The sequence below is a fragment of the Calonectris borealis genome, chromosome 2, assembly GCF_964195595.1.
Source record: "Calonectris borealis chromosome 2, bCalBor7.hap1.2, whole genome shotgun sequence".
NCBI classification, from domain to species: Eukaryota; Metazoa; Chordata; class Aves; order Procellariiformes; family Procellariidae; genus Calonectris; species Calonectris borealis.
The window spans coordinates 125,093,761-125,106,303 of record NC_134313.1 but is presented as its reverse complement, the minus strand read 5'-3'; positions in this window follow the sequence as shown (position 1 = coordinate 125,106,303).

Below are 12,543 nucleotides of genomic sequence, written 5' to 3'. Positions count from 1 at the left end.
TCCTTTGTCATCTCGCCTCTTCGCGTGGTGTTTTATTGAGAAAACAAAAATAATATAAAACCCGAAGAGGGGGAGGGAGGAGAGGAAAAAAGCAAAAACCAAAACGCCCGCCTCCCCCGCGATCTGCCGAGCCGGAGCCCACCGGCCCCGGGGGGTGAATTAGCAGGAATTACTCACTGATGCGGCAGCACCGTCCCGGGCGGCGTGGGATCCGGGGAGAGCCATCGCGCCGGGCGCCTTCCCCCTGCCTGGCGGGGTGCGGAGGGGCAGAGCCGGGCGGCTCGGGGAGGCGGGGCGGGGGGGGAAGCTCAGGGCGCGGGGCAGCGCATGGCCCGCCTCGGCGTGGCCCGCAGGGCTGGCGGCGGCGCTGGCTCCGGCCCCGCTGCGGCCGCCGGCACTGGGGCGGCGCGGCGTGCGGGAGCCTTTTAAGCTCCGACGGCGCGGGCTGACTTCCGCCCGGCTGCGGGGGGCGGCCGGGGGGCGGCGGCGGCGGGCAGGAAACATTCGCCCTCCCCCTGCCCGACCTGCCCCCATCCGCCCGCATCCAGCCCCGCCGCCCCCTCCCGCGATTTTTTAATCTCGCCGTTTTCGGCACCGGGGACACCCCCCCCCTTCCCGCCCCCCCTTTGGTTTGACGCCGCGGCTCAGGCGATTGCCGGCCCCCCTCGCCCTTTCTCCGTTTGAGGTGCGAGCGGGGAAGGAGCGGGGCTCCGGGGCCGTTCTTTGAAAGCATCGGGGCGTTAATGTAGCTTTAAACGTTAAGTCGCTCGATTAATTGTTTTCTTACGCCCGGCCTCGGGGTGATCTCCGGCGCCTTTCCGCGCCGCTGCGGTTGCTGCCGGGTCTGCCATGCCCGGGAGGGCGAGCCCCAGGTTTGCTGCTAGCCAGGGGCAGGCGTTTCCTCTCCTTTAAACCGACGCGATGAAGTTAGCACAAATTAGCGGCGATGCCATTTGCACTGCTGCGAGACCGAACTTAAATAAAAACGCAACAATTATTTTGTTTTAATGAAGCGCCTCGCAACCAGCAACTACTAAAAGGAAAGTTTTAGCTGCAGCACGACCGAGTGGCCACCCTCTTGTTTTAGTGGGGCTTGTACTAGCAAAGGAGGACGCATGGCACTTTACCCTCAACAAGGAAACTGGAAATGCTGGGAAGTTTTAAAACGTGAAACCGACTCAGGGATTGGAAAGCCAAAAAAATAGAAGGAATAAAATGGGAAAAGCTACATACAGAATTGCGAATGAAAGCATTTGTAAGTAAGCAAAATAAACTCAAAACAAATTAGTGTTAAGTAATGATAATAAATTTTAAAAAACACCACAGAAAAGGAAAACAGGCTATTAAAATGTATTGAATGATGTTCCTCCTCTGTTTAGGCCTTAGACATACAAATAACTAACACTATTTAGGCCTTAGGCACACAAAAACAGTAACTTAAATTGTCTATTTAAAAATAAAAATCTTTTGTCTTTTGCTGACAGGCAGTAAACACAGCGATGAGCCATGCCTGTGAGGACCTCTCACTTCAGAGAACTGAGAAACTCAAGAGCGCTGTCGTCCTTACGCAAGACCAAGCAATGGGAATCGCTGATGAAGTCCATGGGGCAACAAATGTACATTAAGTTGTAAACAAGCATGAATATTTATTATGCCCCTCAGTAGTATATTCAGCTGGGAACTTGCCTTATGTATCACTAAAGGATTTGGCTCGGGGGCTGTGTTCTTTATACTACGTATCCATATGTTCACATTTGAGCACGCAGGTGAAACCCTCCGCAGCTTTGCCTAGCAGAGGTTAAAAAATCATCGAGCCTTGCCTCAGCTCTGTTTGTTTGTCCTGTGGTTGCCGCAGAGGGTTATGATGCTGTGGAGCTTGTCCTTTTCCAGATGAAGCCAGTTAGTTGTGAAGAACGGTAACTCCCCGAATAACAAACGCATGGTTGATCTGTTTGGGTTTCCCAGGTAACACTTTTGACTAGCTTCCTTGGTAGAAACCGTCATCTTTTGCGTTCAGAAATATTTTAATTGGGCAGAAATTCCCAGATGCATGTCTCCAGGCATATCTGACACCCCTGCCTTCCTCAGTGACAGCTGTTTGTTTTCCAGCTAACCGGCTGAAGAGGGGAATTCTGCGCGTCCATGCTTCAAATGGCTCTAACGGGTTCTATATGCTGCAGAAGGTCCTTTTCGCTGACAGGATCCACTGTATTTGTGCCAAAGCTCCAGAACCTCATTTACAGCTTACACCCACCCTGAGCTTGTAAAAGGCTATAAGCAATTCACTGTCCCTGAACAGTGGGTCCTTATTCCCCAGCTGTCATCCTCATATTTGAGCACCTCTGTCTTTCTAAATCAAAGTCCTTCTTTTCTTCTCCCTCCACCTCCCCCGAAGGAATGCAACATTTTGAGGCTTCCCCTGATTATGGATGGCTTTCTGTCTTGGTTATGGAAAACGCTGAAATAAAGCTAAAGGGAATACGCCAATATTACACTCTGAGACATTAGCTGCTGGAGCACTTGTGTCCTCAACTACACAGCAGATAGCACCGTGCGTTTTTCTGCCTAGTGCATTGACTCGATGGTTTTCGATCCAATTAACTTGTTCTGCTATAAAAAACCCTCAGCTCTCCTCAGATGGAGCAAGGCCTCAATATATTTAATTTGTTTTCTAAGCCGACAAACACATGGGTGAATAACAGCGCGAGGGCGATAGGTGAAGTACGAGAGGCTTCTGGTTCCTCGGTAGACAGCAGGATGAGAACTTATTTTTATGATTTTTCCCTGGGAAGCTAGTGCTTCGCATTTACCCTTTTTGTTTCTTAAAAACAAAAGAACAATAGCTATCCTGGTTAGCGGAGCTATTGTCCCTCTGTGCCAAATAAATGAAATCTCAGTGCTTACGTGAGCCTCTGAGGCATTTCTCTGCATTCTGCTCGTTCTCCTTTGTGTCGCTCTGCTGAGGTTTCTCGCATTTACTCCCTTCTCTCCAGTATTTTTCACACCCGTTTCTTTCATCTTTCTTTTGTCCTCCATTCATACGCTGTTGCTGGTCTGAATTTGAAACGGTGTAGTTTGTACTAAAGGCAAGCCCATCATTTAAACTGTGTTGAAATCATAACTGTGTCAAGATCACATCAGAACTGTGTTAAAACATTAACCATTAAAACATTCTAACAATGCTAAAATCTGGGCATGGCTGGCCAGATCTTCAGAGACACCTAATGAGCATCAAAATAGCTCTGAAGATACGGGCCAACTTCCATCAGGTAGGAAAATCTCTATTTGGCAACATTTGTCTGTCCTTGATTAACTGCCCAGCCACTGCAGCTAAACTATGCATTAAAAGTACCTGTTTTTTTTCCTTTTCCCCTTTTATTTCAGTGGAAAATAGGACATCGGGGCAGAAGACTACACCTGAGTCATTCTCTAGCATCTGCTTCCAATGTCAGGATGTGCTTTCTACTGTCTGTACGTGGAAGCTTCGTTTGCTTGAAGGAAAGCATCTGCTTTCTGCCAGCAGCACTACAGGACAAACAGAACGGTGTTCCTGCCAAAAGCAATACAGCTGGAAAAGCCAGGGGTCTGGAGGTTAAAAGCTTTGTTAAATAGAACCAGGTACAGTAATTGTGGGTTTGGGGATATTTTACTGTAATTTTAGAGGCAAACATTCACATAAGGAGCTCTCCCCTATACCACCTGCGTGAAACGGTCCAGCAGCCAGATACTGATCGCCCTGCTATGTTGAGCGCTAAGGCAGTGTGCAAGCTCAAAGCTCGGCAGGGCTTGTGAACAGGAGTAGCCGAGTAGCTGGTGCAAGTCCCCGAACGTGCACAGGTAATAATAAACGTATAGGGCTGAACTCCTCTTGTCATTGTTACTGTCTTGCGCCTAAGGACCTGGAAAACATTTCCATTTCCAGTATTGCTATACCAAAGAGATCTGCAGACATAAAAAGCCAAGACGGTGGTTCATCACTTTAAAGTCTGCATAATATTTTCTAGGGATTATAAAGACCTAAAACTCTCCCTGTCCTGGTGCACCCAAGAATCCCCTTCCTTCTTCATTTGTTACAAAGAGGCAAGAGACACAGCATTGCATCCTACTCGGATCTTTGCCTCCCATGCTCAAGAATTCGACTAGTAAATCAATGTACGAAGGGAGCACTTCCAACAGGTCTATCCACAGGGAAGGGCTTCAGCAAGACCTTGATGCTGGCGTAGTCTTTGGGGATTTCACATTTATCAAATAGTCCCAGATAAATGAAAGAGGAAGGTTTTGCTGTTGTTTTTTCGCTCACTGTTAGCAACTTATTCATTACACTCAGAGGAATATCCATTTTTTTTTTTGGCTTTCACCACGACTGTAGTCTATGGACAACTGTGCCACTTAAGTCCAGCCACTTTAGCGCTGATTTGTGCTTTTTTTTTTCCTTTCCTCATTTTTCCTCTTGCGAGCACAAACTTCTAAATTTGCCTCAGATTCCAAATTTGCCATGCCTGCTCTTGCATACTGACTCTCGCTCAACCGTATATCTGTCATTGGATCCATTAGTAAGTACAGTAGTAAGTTCAACTTTCTGCATGTGTTGCTGAGCTTCCTGTATGGTATGCTGGATCTTGAGCAGGGTGGAGGGTTGGGGAGCAAAGAAGCAGTAAGTGTTGTCCCCATGGTATAAATCATTGGGAACTGGCTTGCTCAGCATATTAATTCAAGCTCTTGACACCCCCTCCTCCACCCATCCATCTCCCCTACAGCAGGGTCACCTTGAGTTTAAAGATGTGCTTGTTAGGATGTGATGGGATCCAGAGGAGAACAGAGATAGCCTCCCCTATACACATGTGCAAGTGAAATCTATAGATCCTGGCAGTGTGCAACTTCACATCTTTACACCCTTCAAGGGCTGGCTTTGGAAAGCAGCGATCTTGCACACAAACAGCTGACATTACTTTTAACCCCAGAGACGTGACCAGGTTTAGGGATTGATCCTCTACTCTCCGGTCCCAGAGAGAAGTAAACCCCTACTGTCTTGCTTAACAGCTCAGAGTTGTGCAGGCAACTGATGCAAAGGTATCATTTTTGGCTGTGCTAAAGACGGGGGGGGGTTTACTTACATTGATAGAGTGTCCCAGAACACCTTTTCTGCTTAAGCCTCGCTCTAGCTCTCCTACTACTCGGTATGCATCTGAAAGGAAACTAAATGACCTTTCTTTCATTTTTTTTCCTGTGCATCCTTATTAATTCCTTCTTCCTTTCAGAAATTCTGGCTGAAAATCATCCATTTCTAACCACTAGTGGGATTTAGCATCACAAGGACTTTTAGCACCTTTACCTCCCAATGACTGCATCTCTAAAACTAGTTTCCTCTTCCAGACTTCTCAAATCTCTCTCTATTCACCATCTATTCAATCAGATCTCTTGTTAGACTAAGTACCTGTGTTGGCTTTAATCTCTGATGATGACAGTGTGACTATTGCCCCCCAGGATGGGCTCAAGGCCAGAAGATGCAAATGTCTGTCCCTGACTCTGCTCTAACCCTGTCACAGCTTTCAAACGTGATGCCTATCATTAAGAATGGTCTAAATCCAGGGAGGTTTGGACCAAGAATGGTCCTAACAAGGGAGTCACAAGGGAGTGACTTCACTGTCTGGATGTTGGACTTCACAAAACACATGCAAAAACTGATGCTGGAGTAGTATTAAAGGCTCTCAAACTCACCTTCGGTGAAATCTCCCATCAGATCACTTTTTCCTTGGCAGAATACCCATGTCTTGTAACCATGCTCTGCAGATCAAGAAATGCAAGCTCTGAGCAGCTGGAGATAGAAAGCAGGTGCCAACATTATGGGCTAATAATTGCAAATGTTTTGTTATTAGCCTCCTGTTTCCTGACACCGCTGCTGCTCTGATACCTCACTTCGCATTTATCCTCTCCGCACAGTTAACTCAGCTGTAGCTCAGAAGTCCGCCCTACCTTCGTTCTTGTTCACATCCGCAAGATCCTTTTACTCAGCTGGGGGAGTGCTTTTAACTGCAAGGAGGTGGTATACGCTAACGCTTCAGGGAGAATGGCTTGTCAGCTGCTAACGCTTCCACACAGCTGTGTAAACTCTGGGCGCGGGCAGCTGTTCCCCTCCAGATCTGGCTGCAGGAGCTGGGAAGCCTGGCACCCTCAGCATTCATTACCAGCACCCAGTTCAGCCCCTAAACCGGGACGTGTGAGTGTCCCCTAACACGCTGCAGCACCGCGATGGCTGACCTTGTGCTGGGAAAGGTGAAGCTCTCGTGTAGCTTGTTCAGAGGGACACTAGTACCTTCCATCTCTTTGGCTGCAAAGAGACATCATCTACGTCTTAAGGCTATCTGCGTCCAAGTGCTGCCCATCCCCTTCTGCCTCCTTGTCGTTCCCTGGGGGACCCGGACAGACCGCTTCTCCCTCAGGGCCATGCAATGTAATTCCCTGAACATCGGCAAACCGTGACCCTCGGAAAGCGGCCCGTTTTCAGCTGATTTTTTGTTACACACAGCACTAATCCTGACCCGCGTTCAGGCGCTGCTCTCTCCCGCAGCTGCTTTGATCAAGGCAGGTCAGTTCCAGAGGTACAAATTGAATGCTGAGAGAGAAAAGTGGAGGTATTTCTGCATTGTCCTTAGCAGGAAAGAGGCTTTGAGCTAATCTGGACCTGAAATATTTCGGGTTTTATATGTTGAAGCCAACACTGGTCAGGGACAGTACACGCAAAGGGAATACGCTCCTTTACAAGAGCGAATGAACAAGCAAGCAGCCATGCAGGGTGATAGTCAAAGTTTCTGGTTCATGTGAGTATTTAGTGTGGTTATAATTGCGTTTCCTGTAGGGAAAGCTGTAAGATGGACTCAGAGGAAGCTTTTGCTACCTTGCATCATGCGGTTCCTCCAGACTCAGGTTACAGGATGAGGCTGTTGTGCGCTCGCGGGACGTGCAAGTGGTTGGAGTCTCCCGACTTCTCTGCAAAGTCTCTGGGAACATGAAATGACCCGTGAAGAGGCCTCTCCCCTCCTCGCTGCTCCGCCAGGGAACCAAGAAGGGAGAAGCTCTTGCCTGGGCAGCTCTCCCTGGCAGTGGGAGCAGGCGGCTGTCTCCTCTCCTACGTGGGACCCCGATGGCATCCCTACGGTCCTTCGTAAAAGCGGACTTACAAAAGCAGCCCATCACTCACGTCACAGTCCAAAGCCCCTCTCACGTGCCGCTGGGAAAACACGTGGCTGAAACCCTTTGGGTGAGAGCCTCCTCCCACAAAATGCACCCCGAGGAGCCACGTGTTTCTCGGAGGCTATTAAATGTCCCTTTGCGGCGTGCCTCCTCTCTGTGCCCAGACGGGCCCTGCGCCTGCTGGTGTAAATCCTTCCCAGTATACGTCCACCACAGGAGCTATAAATAGGCTGGGGGATAAGACAAAGGGAAGCTTTCTTAAAATGGAGGATACCATGGGAGGGTACTGTTTGCAGGAGCGGGAACTTTAAAGGGAAGGCAGGGATTCGGGGAAATTTTAAAGCTGTTGAGCCAGAACACCGGGGTTTGGCTGATGCTGTAGGTCTCGACGAGGGGAACGCTGTCACTCCAAGGATCTTTTCCCTTTTTCGCTTTCCTAAAGCAGGGTGTTGTCTCTCCTTTCAAACAAAACCCACGTACATTTACGATGATGGATGGCTGCTGGGAAGAGAAGTTTGTATATCTGCTGTTTGCTAGCCGCAGAGCAGTGGAGTTGCGTTGAGCCTGACAGCCCCTTTTGTGAACGCTGCCTGGCAGTACAGATGCTCATTTGTTTAAATAAAAGCAGCCAAGGGGCTTGTGTGGTCTCCGCAGTGCAGACCCTACCCTTCCTCAGTGTTTCACAGCTACCGGCCTTTGGATGCTACTGCAAGCCGGAGAAGTAAAAATAAGGAAGGAGGGAGCGAGCCTCAGGAAGGCAAATCAAATGGCGGTAGCAGCATCTCAGGAAGCTCGCCCAAGGTGGTGGGGTGCAGGGCAGGTGAAGAAGATCAGAAGCGTAGGAAATCAGGGAAACAGATGTGGCCGTGCCAGGCTTCGGGGAGGGAGCTCCCGAGATGCGGGGCCGGCATTCCCATGCGTTCCCATCTGGCGGTGAAGGAAATTATGTAAAGTGGAGGGGCCAGGGGCCCCCTTTCTTTTTTTTTTCTTCCAATTCTTTTCTCCCCTCACTTCCCATGATGCAATTAAACAGCCATTGCTGACATCATCATGTATGCACGCTGAATGCAGCCATTGTGTCTCGGCTGCGGTGCTGTACTATATATAGATTAGTTGCCAATCTCTGCTATGTATCAGCAGGGAAGACACCCAAGGAATTAAGTGAGCAGTTGCACTGTAGGACTCCTGGCTTTTGTCCCGTGGCCTCGAGACACGATGGACTACACAGTGGAACTAGAAATAATCAAAGATAAGTGATTTGGAGACCAAGCCAGGAAACTTTTGAAGGTTTGATTTGCAGCAGCGATAGAAAAGCAGCCTTCTGGGTTGTGACGCATGAAGCAGAAAGAGAATTAGACCCGCGCATGTTGCTAGCTTCTGTAACGTAAAAGTAAGTGGTTAGTCTGTAATCTCCCCTCGCCAGTCTCTACACTGGGCAACATTAAATAGCTGCAGTCCTGCTTCCTTGGCCTTAGGTAGATGGAGGAAAAACATCCATCTGAGAATTGTGGTTTTGGCCTTCTGGGCACTTGAGGGGACAGAGTCAGTGACCTCCCCTCTGCGGGTGGTAAATGCACCCCGCAATCCACTGTGCAGAGACCAAGCAGAGCAGCCAGTGCCTGTCTTGGCATTGCCAGTGGCATGAGAGGGTGAGCGTTGGGGCAGGACCGCTGCCACATCTGTGGCCACCATGTACCGGGGAATCTCTTCCACGCTGAGACTCTTCAAGTGATCTTGCCAGCACTAGGTTAGGGAAATTTGGTCTTGTGCATTTCCAATGGTAGGGTTTTCTTTTGCAGCAAGACAGCTCCGTTAGCTCCTTCTCCCTCCCTCCCACCCAGCCCTTTGGCAGGAGGTGACAGGAGGTGGCTGAGCCAATCTAACAGCTCAACACTTCAGAAAGGGGCAAGTCCTGCTCCTTCCCTCTAGCTCCTGCTCTTTGCTGCTCGTCTCTGGACACCCCAGGCAGCTGACAGCAGGGGCTGATGAGTGCTCGAGCAAAGGAGGTGGTGGGACCAGGGGGCTAGATGAGCAGGAGAGGGTTGGGGTCCCTGGAGCAAAGCCTCCTGTTCAGCAGCAAGCTGTTAGGTTGACTCAGACAACAGAAAGTTTGAGGGTGTAAATTGAGCCTGAAAGGAAAGCTTTGATGTTAGAGGCTTTTTTCTTTCTTGTTGACTTCACTCCGGGCCAAATTCCAACTAAACTGTGGCCACTAGCAGCTTTCTCAATCATTTCATGAAGTCCCATACCAAGGTGATGAGACCGAGTGTTGCCTCACCTTCCTGCCTTTACGCTGCCCTTGGGCCAGTCACAGTGGCTCTGTTCCTAAGAGGTGTTCAGGTCTTCACTCAGTAAATGGTACCTTTTGTTGCTCTGGCTTCTGCTAGGCATTTAAGAATAAGCCAAGTAAAAATGTTTATTTTTTGTAGTCCCTGCAAGAGTGGCTGTTGTATTGGCAGCAGGCAGAGAAAATGCTAGCAGGGTGGTTTTGAAAATCTTCAGGGATGGAGGTTCCCCAGCCTCTCTGTGTCCCTGCTCCCGTGTCTGACCCACCTCACCCAACAAAGAGGTTTTTCCTTAGGTCTAGGTAGGATTTCCCTTCCTGCTGCCTCTTGTCCTTCCAGTCTTCTCAGGCTAAATAAACCCAGTTCCCTTAGCTTTTCTTCACACATCACGCTCCAGTCCTCTAACCATCTTAGTGACCCTCTGCTGCACTTGCTTCAGCGTATTCATATCTTTCTTGCACTGGGAAGCCCAAACTGGACACAATACCCCAGGTGCAGTCTCACTAGTACTGAAAAAGGGAAGGATCACTTCCCTTGACCTGCTGGTTATGCACTTGCCGATTCAACCCAGTCTGGGGTTAGCCTTCATCCCTGTGGGAGCACACTGCTGGCTCGTGCTCAACCTGTTGCTCACTGGGACCCTCAGGTTCTTTTCTACAGAGCTGCTACCCGGGTAGTAGGTCCCCACTGTTGCAGGGAGTTATTCCAGATGAGGTGCAGGACTTTACATTCGTCCTTGTTGAACTTCATGAGGTCCCTGTTGCCCCATTTCTCTAGCTTGTCCAGGTCCCTCTAAACAGCAGCCCTGCCCTCCAGAGTAATGACCTCTTCCTGGTTGGATATTGTCTATGAACTTGCTGAGGATGGGATCTCCCATTGTGCAGGTTGTGGGTGATATTGGTGTAAACCAGTTCTGGCCCCAGTATTGACCCCAAAGCTCACTACTCATAACTGGCTGCCTGATGGTCTCTGAATCCATGACCGCTCCCTCTGGAGCCTACGCATCCAGACAATTTTTCACCCACCTTCTAGTCCATCCATGCAGCCCATACCGCCTCAGTTTAGCTACAAGGATGTTATGGGAGACCATGGCGAAAGCCTGGCTGAAGCCAAGGAAAGCAACATCCACTGCCCTCTTCATGCCTGCAGAGCGGATCGCTTATTCCATCACGAGGGCAGGCAGGCTGGTCAGGCACACTTTGCCCTTGGAGAACCTGTGCTGGCTATCCCCAGTCACTCTCCTGTCCTTCATCACATGGACACAGAGTCCCTCAGGACTTGCTTCATAATTTTCCCAGGCACTGGGTTGAGTCTGACCAGCTGGTCCTTCCCCAGATTCTCCTTTTTGCCTTTCTGAAGGCAAGAATCTTTCTCCAGCCATCAGAACCTGGTTGCTATGACCCTCCAGAGGTGAGAAAGCATGGCCTCACAGCGACATTGGCCATCATCTCCAGCACCCTCAGGTCCATCCCATCTGGCCCCATGGATTTGCATGTATGCAGCTTATCTCTGTGGCCCCTAGCTTGACCCTCCTGTAGCGTGGGGGGTGCCTCCCTCCCCCAGTCTGTGGAACTGGGCTGACACCTTGCCAGTAAAAGTGAGGCAAAGAAGGCACTGAATGAGGCTTTTCCAAGTCCATTGTTGGGTGTCAGATAGGTTGGAAGCTGTGTGCCAGGGCACGTCACAGCTTTGTGGGGTTGGTGCCCACCCCATATGCAAGCCAGAAAATTAGATGTCATTTAAGTACAGAGCAGTTCATTGCAGTTCTTGCCTGACCAGCTGAACTCTGCACCAGGTAATTCATTACGTGGGTCTCCCCCTGGCACCCAGCCCCCTCTTACTGTCTGCATCTGATGGTGGGGGACAGCAGAGTGGTCCCCAGCATAACTCCAAGCTATTCAGCATGTTTCTAAGTCTGGATTTGGGACAGATTAATGCCCTTCACCAGCAGTGGTGTGTGTGCATGTGTATTGCATTTTCCATCACGGCCATTGCACTTATCCAAGCAGAGAGCTGAAACAATATCATGTTTTATGTCTCACCAACCAAATCCAAACAGGGTAGTACATGGGCTGATGCTCAAGTTGGGCATCGATCTGCAGATCAAACACAGACCTGGTTGAAGTTGATGGATGTACAAAGCAGCCTTCAACTAAGAAAAAAGGAGCAAGTGAAGATCCCCTCTGCAGCGTGATAGCTACGACCGCAGAAGCCACCACTCATGGCATCATAGTGAGCATTGTGCAGCCTGAAAAACAGCAACCCTGCAGAGCCCCAAATACTGCTTATGGGGGACAACACAGGACAGTGACAGTTAATGACTGCAATTAAAGTTGCAGAACTTTTGCACTTTGACCAATGACCAATCCATGGTGTTAGAGTCTATTTCTCAAACAACTGAGAAAATCACTGTGTTTCGTTTACAGATGTTCCTCAAGTGGAAGAAAAAGACACATCATCCTACACCATTGCTACAGTTAGTAGCCTTAATTGTTTCTGTTTCTGCTTCTACTTGTTAGTCCTTTAATTGCATGTATATTTGTCCTGATTTTGGCTGCAATAGTTAAATTTCTTCCTAGTGCTGTGTTTTGGATTTAGTGTGAGAAGAATGTTGATAACACACTGATGTTCTTAGCTGTTGCTAAGTACCCTGGCTAGCAGGGCTAGTCAAGGACATTCAGCTTCCATGCTCTGGAAGAGACTGGGAGGGAGCATAGCCAGGACAGCTGGCCCAGCTGGCCAACGGGGTATTCCATACCATGTGATGTCATGCTCAGTATGTGAATGTAGGCGTGATCCAGGAAGTAGCGATCGCTACTTGGTTATCGGTCAGCACGGGTGGTGAGCAATTGCATTGTGCATCACTCATTTTGTATTTTTTTTTTTCCTTTTCTGTTCTATTAAACTGTCTTTATCTCAACCCACAAGTTTTTCTCACTCTTACCCTTCCAATTCTTTCCCTGTCCCACTGCGCGGAGGGGCGGGGAGTGAGCAAGCGGCTGCGTGGTGTTTGGCTGCCTGCCGGGTTAAACCACAACAATATTGCAGAGTGAATGAGAGACACAAA